The sequence below is a fragment of the Agelaius tricolor genome, unplaced genomic scaffold (assembly GCF_023055355.1).
Source record: "Agelaius tricolor isolate 1412-34295 unplaced genomic scaffold, bAgeTri1.0.p SCAF_23, whole genome shotgun sequence".
Taxonomy (NCBI): Eukaryota; Metazoa; Chordata; class Aves; order Passeriformes; family Icteridae; genus Agelaius; species Agelaius tricolor.
Window position 1 is genome coordinate 5,638,430 of NW_027269283.1, and position 16,232 is coordinate 5,654,661.

The 16,232-nt window shown below is 54.3% G+C and overlaps 1 protein-coding gene across 1 annotated transcript in view; it reads left to right on the top strand.

The window, feature by feature from the left end:
* Positions 1–2,096: 2,096 nt before the first annotated feature.
* The window catches only part of CDH22 (cadherin 22), a 78,626-nt gene continuing 64,490 nt past the window's right edge, over positions 2,097–16,232 (top strand). Inside the window, exon 1 of the mRNA XM_071447099.1 lies at positions 2,097–2,630. The gene's annotated coding sequence lies outside the window, so the exon portion shown is untranslated. The remainder of the gene's footprint in view (positions 2,631–16,232) is intronic.

Here is a 16,232-nt window from a genome sequence, read left to right on the forward strand (position 1 = left end):
GATATTGGGTGTCATGGAAGGTCATAAAGTGTCATAAAGTGCCTCATTGTGGTGCTCTCCAGGGCTCCTCTGGGAGCTGGGTGGGACAGGCTGCCTGGCCTTACCAGCACCTGCATGGCAGCAGCAAGAGGGCATGGAATCATGGAGTCACAGGATGGTTTGGGTTGGAAGGCACTTTTAAAGGTCAGCTAGTTCAACCCATGTGTGATAAGCAGGGACTTCTTCAACGAGATCAGGAATGGAGCTGCTGTGCCACAGGGGTGGGGGCAGTGGGAGGAGAGAGAAATAATCTTTGTCTTCAGAACAAGAGGCTCTTAGCAAAAACAGGCTGGAAAAGGGCACCGTGACTACAGACAAGTGCTGGGACCTCCTCCCAGTGTCACACCAGTTTATTGGATGCTTCCAGCCAGGTGGGCTCAGCTCCACCTGCACTGTGCGAGGTGACCTCTTGGCTGTCCCAGGGAAAGGATCTGGGTGTCCCCAGTGCCAGTGTCCTAGCTGGCACAAGAGCCTTGCAGGTGTCCCAGGGCCAGATTGGCACTGAGCACACGGTCTCTGCTTGCAGACTGTGTTGGCAGTGCAGCAGCTGTGCTCCAGGCTTTGCTCCTTTCCCTACAAGAGCATCAGGCTCAAGTGGGATCCACTTTGGCAGCAGTGCTTGCAGCTGGCAGGTCTCTCAGTCTCACACTGGGATTGAGGACATTTCTAGATGCTTCTGTGTCTGAAGGGGCTGATATGGAGCATTTCCTGGGATGTCTTGAGGGTCCCCTTGGCCTTTGAGGATGGGAGTCACGCAGCAGTAGGATGGTGGGAAGCCTGGTGCCAGCCAGTGCAAAGGTGGGAAATAAAGCTGCCAGAGCTGCTGCTGGATCTGCATCCTGCTCATCTTTTGGTCCTGGAAAGGAGGAGCCACTCCTCCTGGATCCATGCTGTGCTTATAAGCCTCTCTTTTGCTTTCCCCTCATCTCTCTCTCACCTTCAGGGCACCTGAACAGGAAGCACCAGATCCTGTTTGTGGATAACCTGCTACTGGGTTACTACTGTTTCTTGACCAAATTGGCCAAAGAGAGGATTTTTTTGTCTTGTACACAAGGTGCTGTACAAATGGAGCAACACAGCATTCCCTCCTCTAGTGTTCTCTTGTGTTCCTTTCAGGGCCAAACTCCAAATAACAGAGAATGCTGTGGACATAGGAGAGCATCTTCTCCTGGTAAGATGTGAGTGTCTGGGCAGTGGAGACTGGGAAATGTCCCACTGGAGTCTGTTTGCCTGAGCTGTGACTAAAACCTGACTTGCAAGAGCAGATTTATCCATCCTCAAATACAGTGCTGCAGTCTCACCAGCCTTGAGCTTTCTCCTGCTTCATCTTCCACTGGCCCAGAGTGGTCTGCACACCCAGCATCCTGCTGCTGGTGTGTGACTCTACTGCAGGCAACAACTGTGCTGCCACTTGTGCCCCTGCACCCTCAAATGCTGCTGGGCCAGGACAGTGCCCACCATGCTTTGAGCAAGACTCTGGAGAGGCACCAAAGAGCTGAGGTTCATGTGAGGATGCCAACAGCCACGGTGCACAGAGTGGGAGGGGGTCTGACAGCCCCAGGCTCAGCCCCAGAGATTGCCCAGAGCCCCTGACAGAGCTCCTGCCACGATGCCACTGGGCCATCAATGTCTGGCACCGCTCGAAGGCAGCACAAGAGTGGGCTGGGGTCTCTCTGATGCCTCGCACCCCGGCTCAGTCCCGTGCTCCACGCACTGAGTCACATCTCAGCACCGGGCACAGGAGGGTTGGCCCTGACCTGAGGGTGGCCAGCTCTGCCCCTGCCCCTGTCCGCGCCCCGCTCCCGCCCCCGGGGCGGCCGGCAAGGCACCGGGGCGGCGGAGGCGATGCGGGCGCCGGGGCGGGGGCAGCGCGGGGTGCGGAGCGGAGCCGAGCCGCGGGCAGAGCCGGGCCGGGCCGAGCCGAGCCGAGCCGCCCCCGGGGGCCGCGGAGCCCGCGAGGTCGCGGGGCCCCATCCCGGGACCGGGCGGGTCCCCAGGGCGGGTCCCTGGGGGAGGCCCCGGGGCCAGCCCGGGGCGCGGACCCGGCGCTGCATTCTCAGAGTCTCCAGCAGAGGCTGGGCTGAGCTGGGCCGGGCCGGGCAGGGCTGGGCAGGGCTGGGCTGGCGGGGAAGGAGGGGAGGCAGGCAGGGAGCGAGGGGGAGGAAGGCGGCTCTCGCCGCACATGCAGCCCCCGCCGCGCTCCCGCCGCCCGCGCCCCGCCTGCGCCCTGCCCGCCCGGTGCCAGCACCGGCTCCGCTCGCCGCCGCCGCCGCTCGGGGCTCCGCGCTGCTGCCGGGGCTGCGATCCGCTCCGTGCCGGGGCGCAGGAGCTGCGCTCCGCTCCGTGCCCGGCTGCCCGGGCTGCCATTCGCCCCGTGCCCGGCTGCCGAGGCTGAGATCCGCGCCGTGCGCCGCTGCCGGGGCTCCGCTCCGCTCCGTGCCCGGCTGCCGAGGCTGCGCTCCGCTCGGTGCCCGGCTGCGGGGGCTGCCGGGGCTCCGCTCCGCGCCGGGGCCGCGCCGGCGGGGGCCGCGCACGATGCCGCGGGAGGCCGAGCGCCCGGCGCGGGGGAGCCGCCGCGGCCGCCGCCCCAGGTAAGAGCCGGCGCGGGCGGGGGCTCGGGGGGCGGCGGGGGAGCCCAACTTCTCCGTCCCTCGCCGCGCCGCAAACTTTGCCGCCGCTCGGCGGGGCTGCGGCGGGCGCTCCCCGCGGGTGAGCGCGGGCTCGGCCCGGCCCCGGGGTCGCCGCCGCCTCGGGCCGGGCGGTCCCGGGGTGCCCCGGACTGCCACGGAGTGCCCCGGTCTCCTTGGTGTCGGCGGGCGAAGCCAGAGGTTTGGTGCCTCCGGCGCGGCCGTGCCAGCCGCGGGTCCGAGCACACCCTCCAATTAAAACAGTCTGGTGCTTGAAGAGCTGCAGCTCCTTTTTTAACCGGTGGTATCTTAAAACATCCTCTTCGGGCTCCTTCCTACCCAAGATCCATCTCCCCATTTCTCTCGCTGAGACCGGAGCTCTCGTACCCATTCCGTGCCCATTCCGCACGGAATTTGCTTTGGGCGCGTGTGGATGCGTGCCTGCTATGCCCGAGGAACCCAGCGGGAGCCCTTCGAGCCGGCCGGGTAACATCTCCCTTCACAGAGCCACATTTTTTTTCTAACAACAAACTAAAAATAACTGTTCTAAAACTAGCACTTTCCTCATTTAAAATGTGGTTCCCAACTGGCTGTGCACAGGCCTTCTGGGAGCGGGATCTGCAGCCGCATCCGCTCCCTGCGTGCCCTGGCCCAGCGCTGCCGCGCCAGGTGCCGCTCACCCGCCCTGGGCTCCCGCGGGCACTGCCGTGGGTCTGGGAGCGGAGCCATGCACTCGATGCCTCTTCGTTTTATTTTGGTTTCTGACAGTTCTAACATCCTGCACAGGCTGGGGACATCTGCCCTGTGTTCTCCTCTAACCTGGTTTTGTGCATGAGCAAGACCAGTTGCAGGGGTGGTGGTGTAGGCAGCGGCGAGGAGGGGCAGGCTCGGGAGTTCAGGCTTAACTTCATGAGACAGTGCAGTGCACCCCAGGGAAGCCTTTGGACCTGAGAGGGCTACGGAGAATGGGTGGGTGGGTGGCTCCGCAGAGCTCTAGTTCTCCAGAGCTTGTTTGCATGGCCTGAGGAAATAAATGGGGGAATGTGCCTCTCTGTTCCTGCTCCTGGGCTGGTCCTTGCGCTGTTAAAATACTGTGTGTTGCAACACAGGCTTGCATACCACTGAGGAAATCTCAGCTCCTGACTGTTTCTTTGGGACCTGTTTCTGTCTCTTCAGGGTACCCAATGCACAGAGCATGGCTGAAGCCTGCAGTCTCTGTACTCACAGATTGCTCAGAACCTGGGCTTTGCCATGTTTTCCCTATGAGGCTGATGAATGCTCTCCACTTCTTTCAAGAGCGCTGGGTAATGAGTATTTGCAGCAAACAATTATCAGGGTTGGAGATCATTGTCCTGGTACATCAGTTTTTAAATGCTGAAAATAAATTGTTTCTCTGGCTTTAAGTCTGAGACGGTTCCTCTGTGCTGGTGCTGTGTTTGTTTGTGTTCAAGGCCAAAAGGTGGTTGTGCTGCTCATTGACGAATTCCCTGAAATGTTGACAGTACCCTGAGAGCAGCACAGGGTAGAGCCCGCTGAAATCTAAATAAGGTGGCCCAGATTCTGTGCTGACTTCTGTCTCACGTACGTCTCTGCTCCAGTGAGGTGAGGGTCAGATCAAGTGAGGTTTGGTCTCTGTATGAAATGCCGGCTGCCGAATAATACAGTGCTGAAATTGGTGGGCTCATGAAAGAAAAAGTATGTGCTGTTTCATAGGTAAAAAAGCCAGTTTTGTTCCTTCTGGGAAAAAAAAAAAAAAGCCCTTTGCTTTTTGGTGCATTGACACTCTATAATATGATATGGTGATTTCATACCTGTGACAGACAAGTGGCTACTGGAACAAGGTCAGTTTTAAAAGTCTTTTTCAAAAGAAGCTAGCAGGCCTCCAGAAAAAGAAAAAAAGGAAAGAAAAGGTTGTCTTTGGGTTAAGAATAACAGTTAAAATCCTATTCTTCCTAGCTCCATCCCAAAAAATACTATATTTTCATGATTTAAATGTCATGTTTGAACAAGTCATAGTTCTTTCTTGTGTTTAAGGATTATGAGAAAAGGGTCACAATTTACTGTTTGTTGTTTATATTGTCTGGTCAGCTTTTGGGCTTATTTTTTTTGCACATTAAAAATAATACTGAGCTGGCAAGGCTTTTTTTGTAGCAAATTTTACTTTTGTACTCATAATCACTATCCCATAGCAGTAAAATTTGGCTGGAAATGTTGCAGAGGGAATGTTTGTTTATTTGAAGCCCCTTTTTCAACCCACAGACTTTATTTCATTAGAAGGATTAGATTGTTCATGGAAGCTTTGAACAAAACTGGACTTCAGGTGGGATTTAATCTGCTGTTATTCCTTTAAAGTACAACTACGTATTTTTTCAAATAATTAGTTTTTATATTTTAAAAGCCCACATTTTAAAAGCAAAGGAAAGCAGTTTGAAAAAGAAATGGTGTGGTGACACTTGGGTTCTTCTGACATCATGTCGCTGAAGAGTATTCGTGCATAAGGATACAGCCATGTATGAATTTGTGCTGTTATCTTTTAACCATGTGGTTATGCAACTGTGTTTGGGTTTACAAGCAGTGACACTTCTCTGCAGATAAGTCCATGCATATCCCGAGGCACAGGCCATTTTGAGTGATCTGCTTTCTTGAAAAATTACATGTAAAGATGAGGTGGGTGTGAATCCCAAGCAGATTGCTTGCCCGAGGTTGTAGGTGGACACGGTGTACAGCTCCTTGCTGTTCTCAGGATCTCTTTTGTCTCTGCCACTGGTTTATCCCATGGTGTTTCTTTGTGGAAGGGGTGCCCGATGGGGAGGGATGGCACCAGCTTAGCCTCAGGCTGTTTGTTGCTCTGGGAATGCCCTGGGCAGCCCGTGCTCTTGGCTCTGCAGGGAGCAGGGTCCCCGGTGTCACCTTGCTCCCAGCTGTGTGGCAGTCCTGGGCTGCAGGTGAGGGCACAGAGCTCTGTCCTTTGCCTTGGCTGCTGCAGCATTCTCAGGGCTCATGCCTGCATGTCCCTGCGAGCTGTGCCACTTGGGAAGTCCCTGCTCTGCTCCAGCAGAAAAGCCAAGTCTTTGGGGCTGGATTTTGACTGCAAATTGCTGCAGACTTGGAGTGTGGGGTTGGACTTGGACTCAGCTGTTTCACCCAACATGAGCTGGGTGTCCACTGCCTCTCAGCTCTGTGGGACATCTGTCTCTGCAGTTGTGTCCAGTTTGTGGGTTAGTTTCTGCTCTGGAGAGCTGTGGAGGGCTCAGGCATGGGGCTCTGCTCCTGCTGGCAGCCACTGCAGAGACCCATCCTCCCAGTTAGTTCACAGTTTCCTTTTCATTTAGTCATCACTTTCTATTATTTGCGAAGTCCATAAAAGGAATACAGCACATTACAGTAATTTTCAATTTTATCCTTTGCTACAACTCTGCTTTCAGAGTCTAGTCCAAACCTTACTTTAGCCTGGCTCTGTATCTCTTGCATTTCTGTTTCTTTTTACTGTCCTTTGTGCTGTGGCAGGAAGAAGGGAGTTCTGTTTTATCCTGTTGGGGAATGCTTGTTGGATGGCATTTTTGTGCTGGCTCTGAGTACCAAAAGGGGATCTTTCTCCAGCAGTGTCTGTCTTTTGTTACCCCACAGGGCTGGCTGGGATGCCTGCAGAGGGTCTAGGTCTAGCTGTGGGTCTTCTTGGTGATGCTGTTCCTCAGATCCTCTTGCAATGTGGTTGGAATTCTTCTTGCAAATGGATGTCTCAGCTCTTTGCCAGCATTACAGCACCTTCTTCTGAGGGCCTGTGGGACACTGTGGGCCTGAGCAAGTGGTTGTGGGGCCCACAGCAGCCCCAGAGCTCCCTTAGCTGTTGATGATTCCTGTGTCTGTGCAGCAAAGGGGGGTGCAGGACTGTGCTGGGAGGTGGGAGCACAAGGAGAGACTGTTCATAGCATGGGGGCTGTCTGGGGTGCCTGTGCCTCGGAGGCTGGGCATGGCTTTTGTGTTCAAACAGGTTCACCCAGCCTCGGTGGTGGTGAGGGCACACACCAGAGTCAGCTGGGGTAGCTCTCCCCAGACCTCTAGAAGGCATCTTTGCCTAAAAGGTGGGGGACAGACCCTGCTAAGCTGAGGCCCCTGCATTTTTCTTCTTGAAAGCAGGTGTAGTTGTGCCCTGGGGCATAGGAGAGGCAGCCAGCCCAGAGCTGGTCCATCTGCTCCAGCCCAAGGGCCAGGCTTGCCTGGGTCATTCTTTGCTGCTACACCTACAAACTGGAAATCAAGGTGCTTTTCAGAAAGTGTCTCCTTTCTGCTGGGTGCCCCATCTCAGGATAGCTCACTGAACACAAGGCAAGGTTGCAGTAATACTCATTGCAGGAAGGGCAGCACTTCTGTGTTCACAGTCCTGCCCTCCTGCTCTTGTCTGGGAAATCTGCACTTGCCTCCTCTCTGCCTGCTGTGCCCTGTTCTGCTGTCCTGCCTTGCTCTGGCAGTGCCATCCATGAGCCTGGAGAAAATAAACCCAACAGAAGTCATTCAGTTTTGACTCTGCTCAGTGCTGCACTTCCTGATTTCAGATCTCTTGTGGGAGAGCCATGCCTTAGCTGACACTCCTTAGCCCACTGCTCTGGGCTAAGTGCCTGTTAGCACTGCTGTGGGCAGGGGCTGCTCCCCAGACACAGCCACCTTGCTTGTCTCACACTGTCACTGCTGTCACGCGTGCTGAATTTGGCCCTGCCTGGCTCGTGATGGAAGCTGAGGCTGTGATGGAGGTGAAGCACCCACGGATTTGTGACTGCTCTGCAGGAGCAGAGCTGGGAGCATCCTGACTCTGGATAGGGCACTGGTGTGCCAGGGCTGGTCACTGCATGGGCTGAAGTGGTCCTGTGCTTTGCTTATGGCACTTCTGTGAGCTTTGCTGATTGGGAAATCATTCAGGAAATCATGCAAGCAGAATTGTTTGTCCAATACCCTTTTGCAGACACCCCCTGCCCCTCTCTGTTACTCCTCTCTGCTACAGTACTCAAGAGAACACCAAGGGGAAGGAGAATGGGCTCACTCCTCTTTGACACTGCCGTGCTCACCATTGCCTCTTCACATGAGGCTTTGTTAATCTCTTCCCAATTGGCTGTAGCCAGTGGCATTAACAACTGCAGGTGACTTGGAGCTTGAGGCCCTCAACTCACCTGAAGCTGCTGATGGCCAGAAGCTTTCCACAGCCAATGATGGGATGTGAAGGTAGTCGCCATAGAAACATCTTGGGCAATAAAAGGAGCCTTGAAAGCTCTGAATGCCTTTTGGCAGGAGCCCAAGTGTGAATGTGGGTACAGGTAGTGGTGTTCACCCTGCAGACCAAGGCTGTGAGTGAGATATTTGGAAACAGCAGCTGTGGGACCAAGCACAGAGCTGAGCACTGCTTTGGTAAGCTGGCACTTCCCTGAGGTTTTGATGGCAAAAGGGTGAGATGTGGTCACAATACTGGCCCGGCAGGAGGGAGCTCATTCCCACAGATGAGCTGTCCAGGTCTGTGCAGCAATCAGCCCCTCCTGGGTGCTGAGCCACAGGCTTGGGGCAGCTTTGTCCCCAGTGCTGTGCATGGCAGCCCCTAGGGACCCAGCACAGCCTCTGCAGGTGACATCCATCTGTCTCTGGACTCCTCCTTGGGCACTGCTGCCCTTCCCTGTGCTCTGGTGAGCTGTGTGCAGGCAGACACCAGTCCAGGAAGGGCCCCATGCCCACCTGAGAGGTGCTGGAGCTGGGTGCCCTGGGCTGTGTCCCCTTGGCCCTGGCCTGGGTCTGCCCCCTTGGTGCCCCTCTGCTGCCTTTGGGGCAGAGCCTGGGAGCCCCTGGCTGGCTGTTTGCTCACAGGCTGGCCAGGGAGCCTGATCCTCTGTCCTGTGGGGCAGATGGAGCCTCTGGCCCCACTGTTGGCCAGAGTCAGCGAGGACAGATAAAGGCTTGGCTGGTCCAGAGGAGCCATACTGGTCTGGCCATGCCAGGAGGGAAGAGAGCTGGAAGCTGTGGGCCAGACCCTTGTTCTGGCAGCCTCCTGCTCTGGAATGGATGTTCCCTTGAGCCAGACAGTAACTCCTGTGTGTGCCTGGGGATGCTGCACTCCCTTCTCCAGTGCTGCTTCCTTGCGTCTCTGTCTGTCACACTGGGATTATCTCCCTCTGCTCCTACTGCAGCTTCTTCCCGGAATCCCAAATCCCCAAAATGCTGTTTCTCCAATAATCCTTGTCATTAAAAGTGGCTCCTAAGCTCCGAGCACCTCCTCCTGTCCTCATCACCCTCTCTAGAGAGAATCAGTTTGAGTTGTGCACGTACTAACAGTGAGAAAATCATCTTGTTAACCTGGGCCAGGACACTGTTTTGTTCCACCCCCACCGCTACCAAACTGCAGAGTTACCCTTGGATCTTTCTGTATTTTCACTATTCAGTGGTTTTGGCTGTGTGAAAATGTGCTTTTTTTGCTATTGTTATGGCCCCAGCTAGGCATGTGGCTGTTGACATGTGACAGCAGTTGTGCCTGTGTGGACAGGGAATTGTTTCCCCTGCCACTGGAGTCCGGAAGGTCGAGGACAGACAGGTGAGGAGGGAGGGATTGCTTTGAGAGCTGGACTTCACCAGCTTTCTGAGCTTGGCTGCCTTCCCACTTATGAAATACAGCTAAACCTTTTGATGGCAGGTAGGAATAGCTGAGCATCAGCAGAGTCCTTAAGAAATTACATCCCTGCTTAAACTTTTCAAAAGTCAGCTGAACACCCGTTTGCTACAGCCCTCCCGGGCTGTTTCCCAGTGGCACAGTGTTTTTTCCAAAATAATTCCTGCTGCAGCAATACTGTCCCAAGGCAGGGCACCCATTCCCTGGGCACCCTGAAATCTTACTGTGGCAGCTCTGGGGGGTTGTGGTGGTGTGTAAGGCGAGCCCCCAAAGTGTAGTAAAAAAAAGGGCAAGGAGACCTGCTCCTTTTTTAATGCCTTTATTTATGAAATCAGCTCTGTGTGCTGCTGCTCCCTTCGGCGACGTGGAGGAGGAGGAGGTAAAACAGCTTTGCTGTGTAGCAGAGCTGGGGCTTCCATCCTCACGAGCGTGCCTAGGAAAACTGCAAAGTTCATTGTCCGAAATCCTCATCCTGGTCCTGTTCTGGTGAGGTTATGGTGACAACCCAAAATCACACCCATGGAATACGGCAAGAGTTCCCGAGTAGGACATGTCACTCAGTCCCTTACACCACAAGCTGGCTCCTCTTTTTAGGGTGTTCTTCTCTCGAATTGCACATTGTGTCTCAATTTACATGTTACTCACATGTCACCTTCTCTATGGCTAAAGCCATTTCGGGATGAAATGCACAGGCAAGGGGCCGCTGGGTAGGGTGCCCAACAACACCGACAGTCAACAGAATCAACACATTCAACGCGGTAATTAACATTTAACAACCAACAAACAGGGCAGACATCGATTTACTGAGTTATCCTATAAACTTGTTCGTAACAGCGGGGCCAGGTCAGCGGGGTCGGGCCGGGCTCCGGCTGCTCCCGGTACCGGGAGGGGGACACGGCCGGGGGGATCCCGGTACCAGGAGGGGGACACGGGCGGGGGGATCCCGGTACCGGGGGCGGACACGGGGGGGATCCCGGTACCGGGGGCGGACACGGCCGGGGGGATCCCGGCACCGGAAGGGGGACACGGGGGGGATCCCGGTACCGGGGGCGGACACGGGCGGGGTATCCCGGTACCGAGGGCGGACACGGGCGGGGGCTCCCGGTACCGGACACGGGCGGGGGGATCCCGGTACCGGGGGCGGACACGGGCGGGGGCTCCCGGTACCGGACACGGGCGGGGTATCCCGGTACCGAGGGCGGACACGGGCGGGGGCTCCCGGTACCGGACGCGGGCGGGGGGATCCCGGTCGGGCCGGTGCCGGCAGAGGGAGCCAGCCTTCCTCCGTTCCTGTGCGCAGCCCGCCGTGCCAATTAACCAATTAATGCGAAAGAGAGGGGAGCTGAGAACAGGGTCCTCCATTGGGCAGTGGCTCTGTGGTCTCGCTGAGGCTGAGAAGTGACTGTGTCTTTCCCAAATCCCTCTTTTGTGCTTTGTTGCCCAGATTCACCTCTCAGGTGAGCCCTCGGGTGGGTTTGGTGTGGCCCAGCTTTGTGCAGGACAGGGCAGCCTCGGTGGCAGGTGTGGCAGGGCTGATGGCAGCGCCTTGGCCGGCTGGGTGTGTGGGCAGGGGACAAACCCCAGGTGTGCAAAGGGCTGGGGCTGCCACTCTGAGTCCCCAGAGTGACCAGGGGCTGGGGCTGACCCTGCAGATGGAGAATGGCCTTGCCCAGGAGCTGGGTTAGTGAAGGCAGAGGAGGGTTTTTGATCTGGAGCTCTGCAGTCCTGCCTAGAGGACTGTTGTGCTGACAGATGATGCTGCTCCTGTTCTTGGTATCACAAAGCAATGGACATAAGGAGTGAATGCAGGCACTGAACCCTCCCCAGATGGAGTAGCCGCCACAGGTGAGCATTTTTGGATTTTTCTCTTAAAAAGCAGTTTTGTGTAGTGGGAGACTTGTGTCTGCTGGGAATGATGCTGGAGCCCTCAGCTGAGGCTTTAATTGGTTTTGCACCTCGGGTGCTAATGTATTTCAGTGGATAGATGGGACGTGGGGTGGTGCTTGGCTGCTCCAGAACTGGAGATGTGAGCTCTCATCACAGGACTGAGAGGCTCCAGGCACTGTGCAAGGAGAATGGCAGCTTCTCATTCTGCCACTCTGCTGCTTTCTGGGTAATGCCTTTGGAAGGGTGCAGTCTGATTTCCTCTGCTCTGGCTGTGAACGTGCCCTGTACTGGTGCAGCCAAGTGTTTTGAGCCTGTTGTGGGATAGCCTTGGTAAGCAGCTAAGCCCCACACAGCCAATTATTCACTCACTCCCTCATTCCCAAGTGGGTCATGGGAAAAGGAAAGGAAGAGTAAAAGCAAGAAAATGTGTGGGTTGAGATAAAAATGGTTTAATAAGAGAAAGTGGAAGAAGAGAGAAAGAAAACAAGGGATGCAAAGGCAAACACTCACTGCCTTCTCTGCATGGACTGATGTCCAGGAGTTTCTGAGCTAAGGGTGGCAAACCCCCCAAGATCCCTCCTCTCCCTTTTTGTTGCTGACAGGGACAGGGTAGCTTTGTGGTTGGTCTGAGTAATCCACTCCCAAACTCTTGTGCACCCCCAATCTGTTTACAGGGGACATGGTGAGAAGCAGAGAATGCTTTAACGCTGCAAACACCATTTGGCAGGAGCTAAAATATCAGCGTGTTACCAGTTTTGTTTTGGTCACAAACCTAAAACTCAGCGCCAAGTAAAGCTAATTAACTCCCAGCCACACCCAGTACAGTTAAACACCTTTTAGTGCTCATACTGAGGGAGATGCCTTGGAAAAGAATCCGTGTCAGACCTGGGCAGCAGGAGAGGGAGCCTCTGTGGATCCTGTGGATCTGCTGGCCAAGGCACACTCAGGCTGACCAGGACAGAGGTGTGGGGTGCTGCCAGGCATGGTGTGTGTTGGGAGAAGCTGGAGAAACAGCAGAGTGCTGGAAAGCAAGCCTGGGTAAGCAGGACTGTGTGTCAGTGGTGAGCTGGTGTAGATGCCCCTCATGCTTCAGAGGGCTGGCAGGACGGGCTCTGACCTGGGGCTGCTCAGGGCTGCTGCTCAGCATCTCCCTTCAGCTCCTGGCCACAGGCTCCAGTCAAGTTTGTTGCTTCTAAGGAGGCATTTTCCAAACCTTAGTCTGTCCCAGAAGGAGAAAATCCTGCAGCTGAGCTTGTATTGCTTATAGTAAGCACTGTCAGGGTTGTGAAAAGCTGCTGTGAAATAGAAATGATAGGGAGGGACTGTGAAGCACCAGGCTGGAAGCCTTTTCTTTAAACTGCAGCTGAGCTGGACTTAGGCAGAGGTAGGACACAATGTCTGGTCCTGGTTTCCAGAAGGCAGCACATGCATTTCCCTTGTGAGAGATCAAAGGCTGGGAGTGAGACTCATCTGTATCTTTTTTATATCTAGTCCATCACTGTGCTATCTGGTGCTTCCCAAGTATATATAGAAATGGCTTCTTTTTTTTCTTTGTCCTCTTCTAGACAATACCTGGAGTCTTTGATAACTTTTTTATGTTTCATATGTTTTTGTGTGTGAGGTCTGTCTGTACCTCTGTGTACCAAGATGTGGAAAGCTGTTTGATGAGTGAATGCTCTTGGTGTCCTCCACCATGGGGGCCCAAGGAGTGCAGTGCTTGTGTCTGGCTTGGTCCTGAACCTCTCAAAGGTTTGTAACCAGCCCTGCTCAGGGCAGCTGTGTCTTGTTTTTCTGTTTTGGAATCACCATGGCTGTGTGCTCAAGGTGTGAGTTTGGTGTCACACCCTTGTGAGGTGTGATGGAAGAGGTGAGGGGTAAGACATGCACAGCAACTCAGAGGCCCAGGGGGGCTGGAATGGCTTCTTGGCTGGACACTGCTTGGCTTTGGATGCCCAAACTCTGCCTGAGGTTGCTGCCAGCCCAGCAGCCTGAGTTAGGTGGTGGTTGGAGAGGAACACGTTTCGTCTGTGCTGCAGTCCTGGCTGACACAGTCCAGTGTCCAGCTGGAGCAGTGGGGGCCTGGAGATCAGAGTGGCAGCACACAGGGGGTGATGTGCAGTTTGGATTTCAGCACTTGTGCAAGTGACAGCATGGATTGGTGGGCTCTGGACTGGGGATTTGGGGCTGTGTGAATGGGTTCTGATGTGACTGTCATCAAGGGAGCTGGGAAGGAGTGTGCAGGGAGAAGTGAAGCAGCCCAGAGGACAAAGGGAGTGTGAGCAAGGGTGTGCAGAGCAGTGGCAGAGCAGGATGCAAAGGGTTAATGTGTGTGAGGGTGACAGAGCTGGAGGAAAACCACACAGGAAGGTGGCTGTGGCTGTACAGGTGTCCTGCCACCTCTGCCTCCTCCAGGCACAGAACTGCTTTGGGGGGAGTGGGGGTGCCCAGAGCCAGGGTCTGTCAGTCTGTCTGTCAGTCTGTCTGTCTGTCTTTGGCTGTGGGGATCTTTGTCAGAGTGGCGGCTGTACTGACTGGAGAGGGTTGGGTCAGGGGGGTCCCGTGTGTGCCCTGGGTGTTCTCAGGGAGATCCCTCGCTGAAGCAGTGCCAGGCTGGCAGCCTGGGCTGGGGCAGGAGGACTGGGAGCTGCAAATGGCTGCTGCACCTGCCTGTGTGAGTGTCTGTGCCCCCTCCTGCACGCCCACACTCCCACATGTTCCAGCACAATCCTGCTTGCTCACGTGTATGTATATCCCCTTTGCTCTATTCTTTCCCATGCACTTTGTCCATCTGCTTTTCTGTCCTCCCTGTTGCTACTGTAATCTCTCTTTTTCTTCCTCCCTTTGTTGCCTGGGCTGCTTTGCTGCCTCTGACTTCACCGTGTCCCTCTTTATTCCTTTTGATAATAATAACATTAGAACCTACATACAAGGCCCCAAGGTCCTAGCTTTGTGCAGATACATGAGGAAAGACCCTTCAAAGCCTGGTGCTGGCTTGAGAAGATTCTCACAGCCTCACTATTTCCAGGAGTGTCAGAGGCAAAGGGCTGGATTGTGAAATAAGCCCCGTGCAAAACCTCATGCTGCGTCCTCTGTCCATCCAGGAATGTCAGAAGTGAAGATGCCAGTCTTGTTTGATGGAGTTTTACACCAAAGCCCTGAACCCCTGTGCCTGATGGAGGAACTGAATGATTAATTCCCCTTTATCAGTTGTGCTGAGCAGAGTGGTTGTTCCCAGGGCTCCCAGTCTGTCCCTTCCTCTTTGTGCTGTTGGTTTGGTAGTGACATTAAAGTGAAGCTACTTGCAGATTCTGTTCCAGTCTGCTGTGTTCACGTGCTTCAAGCTTTCAGAAATGTTCTCCCTTTCAACTGCAATTTGCACATTTGGCCTCTGCTGAGAGGTGATGCTTCAATGGGATGCTGAAGTCTGGTGGTTGGGAAGCAGTGTTTCTGTGATGCACTGAGCTTTGCATGTGTGATACCCACTGTATTTCCTGTGCTTGAAGGCCCTGTGTGGCTGCTGGATGCTGGTTCACAGTCTGCAAATACAGCACTGGGGGAGTGGTGGAGGAGGAATCAAATCTTTTTCTTCACTCAGCAAAGTGGTCTGAGTTCCTTGCAGAGGGAATGCTGGTGCTGTATTCTTGCAGAATCATATCCAGAGACCCACAGATTTGTCATAAGGATGTATCTCTGCTGTGCTAGCCCATCACAATTCAGAGCTAGCAAAGGGCTCTGAAATCAGGAGACACATCTAACACTTTTTGTCCCTCTTAAAGCCCTCCAAGGAATGTACTTCCAGCGTGTAGTGGGCTCTTTCAGCCTTGTTCAGCCACACTCCAGTTTTCTGATGCTTCCACTTCAGCTTTCTCATAGGTGAACCTTCTGTTATTTATGCCTGTGTCCCAAGTCTCCTTGCTGAGAGCTGGATTTGGGAAAAGAGCAAGCAGTAAAATCAAAAGCCATCACCTGTTCCTATGGTTTGCTGCTCTTTGCAGCCCTTTGAGTTTATGTACAGCAAATGTCTGTTGCAAAGTCTGTCCCTGCAAACAGCAACAGGTTGTTTTGGGGTATTTGCTTCCCCTGTGATTTCTCTTTGAGCAGCATGACTCAAGAACAGTAGAAGGAGATGGGGGTGGGCAGCAGCAGCAGGACCCTCTGGTTTTGTCTCTGCAGTGAAGGGGCTGTAACACCTGTGCCAGCCTTTTCCTGGGCACTTTGGAGCCTTTTTGCCAGCATTTACATCAGTCACTTTGTTGGAGCTGGCTGCCAGCAGGATCATTTCCTTCTTTCTTTGGGCAAAGTGCCTCAGAGAGCCTGAGCACACTTTGAGGAGAAACTTGGTCCTTCCACAGACCTGGTGGAAGATGTCATTTGTGGATGCAGCAGGGTTGGCAGCTCTGGATCCTGCACGTGGAGATTTTGGGAATTCCACCTGGGAGCAGCTGTGTGTCAGTGCTGGCAGCAGAGAGCAAAGCCAGGGGCTCCCAGAGCAGGTGGCCAATGTCTTTCTTGCTGAGATGTCTGGTCCTGCCCCAGGCTCACCACCCTGGGAAAGGGAAGTGGGTGGTGTTAGCTGTTGCTGCCCTTGGGTCTGCCCCTTGATGCTCTGCACCTTCCTGCAGCACTCAGGGGAGTCCCTGATACCTGAAGGTGGAGGAATGTCGCTGTCGAGGCGGTCACGACATAAAGCAGAGACTACAAGCAGTCTCAGTTGGCAACACTTTATTATTGCACATGCCTGATTTTTATACACTTTCCAATTGTTTATGCTTCTTCTATCTTTACTATTGGCCACAATAAATCAACATAATACTATTGGTGAGAAGTTAGAGTGACTTAACTAACTTTCTAAAAATGCTTCATCCAGCTGCAAAGTTCTTCTGTCTTTCTTCTCTCGGTCTCTTTGGTTACAGCCTTGGAGAGAGCTTCTTATCAGTTTCTTCTTACTTCTCAGCTTCTTCTCGCTCCTTTAGCTAACAGGCCTGCTGTTAGCCCCTTCCACAGAGGAGGAGAGTGATTTCTCCCTGGGGAAGTCACGG